The sequence below is a fragment of the Clytia hemisphaerica genome, unplaced genomic scaffold (assembly GCF_902728285.1).
Source record: "Clytia hemisphaerica strain Z4C2 unplaced genomic scaffold, Clytia hemisphaerica genome assembly, whole genome shotgun sequence".
Taxonomy (NCBI): Eukaryota; Metazoa; Cnidaria; class Hydrozoa; order Leptothecata; family Clytiidae; genus Clytia; species Clytia hemisphaerica.
In genome coordinates this window covers 197666-207304 of record NW_027103495.1, presented here as the reverse complement: position 1 = coordinate 207304, position 9639 = coordinate 197666, and positions in this window count along the sequence as shown.

Genomic DNA, 9639 nt, shown 5'->3' with positions numbered 1-9639 from the left:
ATACAATGAAAGTAGTAGCGTCCTTGTCTTCTTGAAAAGCGAGACTCTAGATTACTGTCTTAGTACCCCCTCCCCGGGTTCCCAATCAACTTGTAAAGATTGAGAGAGCAAATTCAAAAAATGCGAATTTGAAAATGCTGAAGAACTTACTAGATTCCTGTTTCCCTTCACCTTTCCAAATAAGACATCTTTCGATCGTTTTTCCACCACACGTCAAAGTTAAATTGTATTTTGCTAACACGCCCTCGTACTTGTTGTATACATCAAATGGTCTATTGTCTTTCCACTGAAAAAAAGGTTTTTACTGTTGATAAAAGCAAGAAAAAAATTATCATCCGCATTCATCCTTTCTCACAGACCCGGTAGGATTTTTCTAGCCAGTTGGAATAATTGTTCTTAAATTGGTCGTTTTTCTAGCGATTTGAAGCCTTGTTGTTCTTGAAAAACTGTTTTATCAAGGATATGTAAAGTAGATTTCAGATTAGCTTCAATCTCTACTTCTTGTTTTTCCCATCCAGTTCAAATTCTAGGCGAAATTTTCGACTTCAAGTCGTCTTGTTGATTTCTTTTTCAAATATTTCTAATCTAAGAAATACTGAAAAATGTGGCCAAAATTTGTCAAAATTACTCTTCAATTTCAGCCCTACTGGGACTAGACTTTGGTTTTATCACTATTTGTAATTCAATGGAAAAAAATTGCCCTCCGAAAGCATAAACACTGGATTCTCGACTTAGGAACAATAGAAAGTCTATTCCCATTAAGATTTCGGAAAAGATTAGGGAAAAGTTTTCACCGGGCAGGGGTGTATGTTAGTGAAGTTACGTTAGGGAGGGGTCATTAAGTATAGCATATACCGGGGTAGAAGGGATTTTTTTGGCAGACTTCTTAGTTTCATACCCTACCAAAAATTGGATGAAAATTTCCGTACCCTACCCCTTACCGCCAGATGGCAGCTTAAGTAATAATTTTATACCCCACATTTTTAGATTAGCTTGCAAATTGTCTTTCGTTTAACATTCCTAAAGGACATAAACAAAATAGAGTATGTGCCATCAATTTAGTTTCTATCATGTATCTAAAATTCATAAAAACTATTGGCCCCATCTGAAAAATCGACTTCCAGAAGGAACATTGTTTTGCTAATCTTTTCAAGCAGTTCTGATCTACACATGAAAATAAATTACTATGCAAAGTTTATGGCTAAATGGTATACTTGAGCCCTTTTTATGGCACTTTGAAATTTCTCAGATTTCAGGGTTTGCAAGAATAATGGAGCTTTAGAATTGACAAAATTGAAATTTTTGTTAAAATAAGATTCAGCGCTCAAAATATTTTGGTACCCTACCCAAAGCCCTCAAGTTTTTTTCATACCCTACCCAAAAGAGGGAAAAAAATTTCATGCTCTACCCAAATCCCTTCCACCCCGGTATATGCTATACTTAATGACCGCTCCCTTAATTCTAATTTTTAATTTTTTTAAAGTAATTTCAAAATGGTAACAAAAAAGAAAGTAAGTAAATAGACATTCAACAAAAACAAAAATAACTTGCTAATACCATTATGTTTAAAATGCTAGTTGTTTGCAATGCTAGAGTGAAATCTTCGGCGAAGGTTAGTCTGGGAATTAACCTTTTACCATTCCATGAGTATAAGCCCTCCTTTCCTGACTGATATTGATTCAAGCAGTCCAAGTCGCCCAAATAAATCTTCCCAATGACTCTGTCACTGCTCCGATATTGCTTTAAAATTTGAGAGCATTGCCCACTGCAAGAACAATCTAATAAAAAAAGTTATTTGGAATATATGATGAGTATTTCTTAAGGCTTGGGGCACGAGAAGTTTATTTTGCATTAGTGCAATGCAAGATGCTCCATCCAACCAGCCTGAAGCGCTTTCTCGTGTCTCCAGCCCATTTTTCTTTCTACCAATAAAAGTGAAGTTTCACTTTTGTCCCTGGGACAAAATCAGCGTGTCTTTTGGGTATTTCCCTCACTTTTTGTCTCAAGAAACAAAAAAAGAAACCATGAGACACGCGCGTTTTTTCTTGTGTTGGTGGGATGGAGCATGTAGCATTGCACCAACGCAAAAAAACTTCTTGTGTCCCCAAACCTCTTTTTTTGTAGTTGCACGAGAAATAATTATCCTCATATTGTGGCTCTTGTTATAATTTCATTAATTTAAAATACATTAATTGGTCCAGCGCGCAGCCGAATGGACCTTTAAAAAGCAACTGATCGAAAAGATTTTGTCTTTGTCGGGGCCTGTGCGTGCAATAAATTAACAAGTCCAGGCTAAACCAACCGCCGATCTAGAATTTTTGCCCCGCCTACCCGCGCGATGTTTGACCTATGTTTTGGATTGAATTGGTAGTAGAGTCAAATTTCCCGGTTAGATTAAAGGGTTATTTCAGGTAGGGTCAGGTAGGGTTAAGGCTAGGGTTGGGGATGGGAGTTAACCCCTGGTTAGGGTTTTAGCCCCCGGGTAGAGTTTGGAGTAAATACCATGTTTATAAACAACTTTGAACTCCTTAATGCAGTTGTGACTCGATGACCGAGTGGTTCAGGCGCTGACGTTCTAATCATAGGTGCTTTGTATATAGTGGGTTCGGATCCCATCAGCGGCATAAGTTTCGAAATTTCGGGAAATGCATCAAAAACTTTCAAAACGTAGCAGTACAAAGAAAGTGTCAAAAAATAGAAGCTCAGAGTGGAGGATGGGAAGGAAATCTTTTTGCTTCACTTAACGAACCCGGTACGAACGACATTGGGTTATTGCCACGTCAGCTGGACCTTCACGCCGCTCCGGCTTCTTGTTACTGTTAAAGCGATACTGATGAAATATACCTACCGAAAATTCTATTGTTGATATCTTCAACTTGACATTTAGGAACTTCTCCATTCAAAGCGATAAATGTTTCACCCGCGGCACACATACATTCTACACCGTCTGACCATTTACGTTCTAACCTAGCGTTAAATTTTGTTTTGCAAACTGACTCTTCAAATGACGAGCCGTGTATTTTAAATTTATCAACTTCACCTGATCTATATTCAACATCAATAAACTCGTCGATCCCAAGGATACCAATTATTTGCAAATCCACAATAAATAGTAACAACCATAGAATATTTTCTCCGGTAAACAACCTCATCCTGTATGCCAGTGTCTTGTTTAGACTAATGTTGTATTTTAAACACAGTGGACTTAATATTCTGCATCGTCATAAAAGCATTATCTAATGAATAAAGCCAATGCCTTGATTTTATACTATTTTCTGTATTTTACAGATAGAGAAACGACTTAACATTCTTTATCATTAATTAAGCTTTTCCCTTTTGTATTGCGGACATCACAGTATGTATCTTAAGAAAAATCTTAATTAAGGTTCTTAATGAAATATTGTGTACGCATTAATTAACCTAGTTTTAGGAAGTCTAAAAATGACTAGCAAAACAAGACATTAAAAATCCTCTGTTCCATCAGAAGTTTTGGAAAATCGGCCATTTACCACATTGTAGCGCCCGAATAAAATGAAGAATAAAAATACCACAAAAAGTGACTGACAACTGGATTTTTGTTTTCATTACTCAGGGGGGGGGTGGCAATTTAGCAAAATTAGAATACATTTAATTTATATTTTTCTCATGACTGGGGATTCGAAAAATAGCACAATAATTTGCAAGCGAGGATTACTTTAATCGTAGAAATTTTAGCGAGACTAATTTTAGCGTTTTAGCGAGTTTTCCCTATTTTCGCTAAAATAAATCTCGCTAAAACACGCCGAATCGACAGATCGCTAAAATTTATCCGCGCGAAATTTCTGGTTATATTGCCTTGATACATTTTCATCAATATGAGGGGTTTCAGTGCAAAGAAATGCTAGAAAACGAATTCAGTCAATAATGTAATACCAGTATTCGCTAAAATTTATCCACGCGAAATTTTTTGAAATCGTGATTCGCTAAAATAAATCCAAAAAAAATCAAGATTTTCCTGACTCGCTAATATACGCTAAAATTAGTCTCGCTAAAATTTCTACGATTAAAGTAGCTTATCTGATTATTTTCAGTGGGGACAAAAAAAAGTAAAATCTTCCACCAGGGGACCATATTTTGTCCAATTTTTCCAGTGGGAAGGGTTTTTTTTTATTTTTTTTATTTTTTATATATATGATTTGAGAAACTACATTACACTTACGAACATATACTATAAAAGAAAAAAAAACTTAAAGGGAAAACCATCACTAAAAGGATAAACACAAATATTGAAAAATATTAGAGCTGTGTAAGAAGATCATTAAACTAATATAAGGCACCACTAAACCTTTCAGAGTCGAGAATAAATTCAATGACAAGATTAATTATTATGTTATTTATGTTGAAAGGTAATTCTGGATCACCGTACAACAAAAGGTTGAAGAGTTTAGGAAGGCTTAGTGGATAAATATTTATGTCTTGGTTCAGAAGTTTGTTGAACAAAAGATGTCTTGCCTGAGAGTAAATAGAGCAGTGCAAAAGAAAGTGTTGAGAGTTTTCGATGGAATTTGTTCTACACGCACAAAATGGATCTAAGGTGTCACGAAAACCGTGTCTAAATTTATGTTCATTGAGGTGACTAAATCCTACTCGAAGACGATTAAGAAGGATCACACCCTGGTTGTCACGAGCTCCAAAAACAGGAGAAGGTTTGGGCCTTAGAAACTCAAGGATTGCTTTTTTGAAGGTAGATACTGAAGGCATATCTCTTATACAACCAGCCAGAATTTTCCACTGTGTTATGCAGTATGGATAAAAAGAATTCCGGAAACGCTCAGTTCGAATATTAAGTTGATAAATAGGATTTCTTGTTCTTAGATTACCCGGTGCCGCAAGTCTTGCTGGTAAGTAGTTACATAAACAAGAGGGGGCTAAATTGTTTAAAATTTTGTAGAAGAAGACCATTCTTCTACTAAATCGACGACCCGGAGGGGGTACTAGGGTTGCGAGCTGACGGGGGGGGGGGGTGCCGCCCGACTTTCGAACTTTGAACCCTTACCGGGACTAAAAAGGAGAAAACAAAGTTTTGAGAAAAATTTTTTGTGAATTTCACGACCCTTAGCAGGACAAATTTGACCAAATTTCGATCTTTCAGGGGGTAAAAAGTCGAAATTTTCCAATTTACCGACCCTTAGTGGGACTGAAATTTGATTTTCTGATTTTCCGACCCTTACCGTACCCTCCATTTGCCTAAGTACCGCCCCCCCCCCCGGGATCGACGATCAGCAAGACTCTCGAGACCAAGTTCAGAATAAATTTTTTCTTGGAACGTTCCACGAAAGCAGCCAGCAGGCATTATATTGATGGATTCAAGCTTACGAACAAAAGTCGAATTTCCAGGATGGTCGTATATAATATCCCCATAGTCTAAATGTGGTCTAATGTAAGATTTGTATAAAGTAAGCAGAGATTTTCTTGGTACATGTTTGCGAAGTCTGTTAATGAGGCCAATACCGCCAATACCTTTGTTGGCCTTTTTTATTTTTTCGTCTAAATGGTGACTGAATGAGAGTTTGGAATCCAAGATAAGACCCAAGGTGCTTCTGACATTCACTAGTTCTTATGTCAGTATTATTGAAATATAAAACAGGAGCATTAGCTGGTAAGAGCCTTTTGGAAAAGTAAACTTCCACAGCTTGTTTTGTGGGATCAGGATTAAAAGACATCTGCCATTGACGAGCCCACTCACTTATTCTTGCAAGATCTCTGTTTAATTCCTCACTGCTCAAAAGTTGGTCAATCACTAATGAAAATAAAGACGTGTCATCAGCGAAGATTTTAGCCTTGGTCTCGAGATTGTTGGGAAGGTCGTTGATGTAGATTAGAAAAACAAAGGACCAAGAATTGAAACTTGAGGAACTCCTGCCTTGATTTGTTTCCACTCAGAGGTTTTCCCATTCAAAACAACCTTCTGATACCTACTTGATAGAAAATTTCTCAAAAGGGAAAGTAAGGGACCAGTTACCCCGTAGGATTGGAGTTTGTAAATTAAACCCTCATGCCAGACTCGATCAAATGCCTTTGAGATATCAAGAAACAGTGGGGCTGTGAGAATGGGGTGTATTTTTGACTATTTTCAGACAAAATATAGTCAGATTTTCCACATTTTACAATCTTTTTTTAACTATATATAGGTAACACGAACAAATAGTGCCAAACTAAAGGTTCCTAGCCTCCCGCAAAAGGACCACCAGATCATACCGCCAGGAGGTAGGAACCCAAACTAAGCTAACAATAAACTATTAAAGAACTAATAAATGGAAAAAAAACTAACTACAGAGGATAAATACTAACAGAAATGAAAAACTAAAACTAAAAGAGCTAGGAGAGCAGTTGGAGTAAAAAACTAAAATAACGATCCCCCAAAACGGCTTGTATCACAGATAAATTTTATCGTTATACTCAATATATCATGATTTTGGATAATGCTAAAATCGGGGTCGCCATAAAGAAGTATTCTACACAATGTTTTGGGATTAAATGGAAACAAGGTTATGTCAAGTTGAAGAAGGCTGTCGAACATAACAAGTCTGTTATTGGAGTAATCAGAGCAATGCATCAGGAAATGTTGTGTCGTTTCAACAGAATTACTTCGACAGTTGCAGAATGGGTCGATTGTGTCTGCAAAGTTATGTCTAAATTTGTGGTCCCGAAGATGACTGAAACCAACCCTTAATCGGTTAAGTAGAACCACACCATCCCCTGGTAAAAATTCTTGATAAGATCTGAAAAGATCGTTGAAAATTTCTTCCAGCAAAAAGATCTTTAAAGATCTTGTAAAGAAGTCGCTAAGAATTGTCAAGATTCTTCCCGCGTATTTATAGTAAGATAATTATTATTTCTTATTAAGTTCTTAAGTAGAATCTTACGAAATCTTAAGCCATTAAATATTTTAAGATTCTTTGCGTAACTTGTAAAGTTTTTATAAAGAGACTTTCCAAATCTTAACTAACTATTATGTGCAAAGAAGCTTTAGGATTCTTAGTGGTTCTTATCAAGTTTGGGTTAAGAATCTTAAAAACACGTGAATTTCGGGTTATGATTGTTTTTCATAAGAAGGAGTCTTTAGACTCAAGGAGAGCAATCTCTAAGGATAGTATTTACGAAGCAGTTTTTGGTCAGCTTCGAAATACGATAAGTGGTTTTTCTTTTGTGTGTTTGTTATCATTGACTGTATTAATGAAATAGTTGATTAATGGGAAGTATTTACGAGGTCATCAGTTGAATGCTGTCACTCGAGCGAAGCTTTCGGCCCTTATTCAATAAGTGAACGGGGATAGTAGAAAGATTTCGTCAGCGACCGTAGTGCAGTGGTAGAGCATCCGTCTACGGTGCACAAGGTTGTGGGTTCAACCCCCAGCCGGGTCATACCAAGGATTTCCAAAATGGTACTCTCTGCTTGATGCTCAGCAATTAAGAGAAGGATTAGGTAGATAGCTATCGAAAGAAGTGCCTTCTGGTAACCTCCGACTTACTTTCACTTAAGATTCCGTCAAGATCTTGAATCACTGTAAGGGACAAGAATCCTATTCAAAACTTATAAAAGAGTCTTATCAGATCGTTAAAGATCTTGAAAGATCTTGGCACGTTCGTAGTAAGAAACTGAAAAAGGAGGGGAGGAAGAACATTTGAGAGATAAGCAGGTGCAAAGCCATTGATTATTTTATAAAAGTAAATTAGTCTTTGACTTAGTCGCCTGTCCGACAGGCTTTCAAGACCTAACTCAAAATAAATTTTTTCTCTGGATGTTCCTCTGAAACATCCAGTTATTGCAAGACAAGCATCATATTGAACTGATTCTAGTTTTTCAAAAAAAGTGGAATTACCTGGACGATCATACACGACATCTCCATAATCTAGATGTGGTCTAATATGGGTTTTAAATATCGTGACTAGTGAATCCCTAGGTAGGAATGTACGAAGCCGACGAATAAGACCAATACCTTGATTGGCTTTTTTAATTTTTTCATCCAGATGACGGTCAAAAGCCAGCTCTTGATCAAGTATGAGACCAAGATGTTTTTGATGATCTTGTCGAGCAATGGCTGCGTTGTTAAAATAAATTTCTGGAAGATCAGGTAGATTTATCCTCCGAGTGAAGTACACTTCAACAGCCTGTTTAGAAGGATCAGGGTTGAAGGTCATTTTCCATTGATGAGCCCACTCACTAACCTTCTGCATGTCACTGTTCAATTCGTTTTGAACAGCGAATATGATCAAGGATAAGGGAGAATATTGACGAGTCATCAGCAAAAATTTTGATCATGGAAATAATTCCTTCAGGGAGGTCGTTAATATATATCAGAAAGAAGAGCGGTCCTAGAATAGAGCCTTGAGGTACACCGGCCAAGACCTCCGTCCAATTGGAAGCTTGGCCATCAAGAACCACCCGCTGCAACCTACCTGAGAGAAAATTTTGAAGTAATGAGAGAAGGGGCCCGGACACACCATATGACTTAAGTTTGAAAATCAGCCCATCATGCCAAACTCTGTCAAAAGCTTTGGAAATATCAAGAAATACTCCACGAGTATCTAGAGGTGGATTTGAATCGAAACCTACAAGGATGTCGTGCGTTATGGACAAAAGCTGGGACACACAAGAGTCACCCTTGCGGAAACCGGACTGGGAATTAGTAAAGAGATTGTTGTTTTCAAAATAGGTGTAAACAGAGTCAAAGATGCATTTTTCAAAGATTTTACCAAAAATAGAAGGTAGAAGAGATACTGGCCTGTAGTTTTTTAACACACTCTTGTCCCCTTTGTTTTTATAAACAGGGAACACATTTGCTTTTTTCCAATTCGATGGAAAAACACAAGAATCTAGGGAGAATTGATAAACTTTCATAAGAGGTTTAACCAAGGATTCATCACATTTTACAACTTTTGAGAGTAATTTTTCATTTTTGCTCATTTTAACCCTTACAGTGCACTTTAGGAAGCTTGGAAAAGGGACCCTTAAAGACCGCACGTACAATAGTTAATTGATATTGAGTGCCCCCCCCCCGGGTTTCGCTGTCATGGTAAAATTCACGTATTATGCTTGTCTGGCTGGGTTTCCAAAGTTTTACGGATTCTCTGTTCTCTGAATAATAATCCTTATAATTAGGCCAAAAATAAATTTTCATTGATTGAGGATGTGTAACTGAATTTTTCATTCACTTATTATTATTCTTTGATAGGGAAAACTTAAAAGTTATACAAATTAATACTCTCAAAAGTAAAACCACAAATAATATCAAGAAAAAATAAAAGTTTTTCGAAAAATATTATACGGGCCCCAAACAGTTTGATGAATGCGTGAATGGGCTTTTTCACTTGCGTGAATGCGAAAGCTTTGCTTTGCGTGAACAAAAATTGCGTTAATTGCGAAAAACATTGCGTGATTGCTTGAATTGAAGGTCCACTGGGGGGGGGGGGGGCTCATCATATAATACAAATATTTATGTCATTAATTGCATGGGATTGGAGATGAATAGCTGGAAAATTGAAAATACCCTTGATTGAAGATTGTATGATAGCTAAGTGACATACTTTGATGCCAGTGATGCGGTAGCCTGTAGGACAATACTCAACAGGTGTCTAATTCCCCCAGGCGCCTTCATC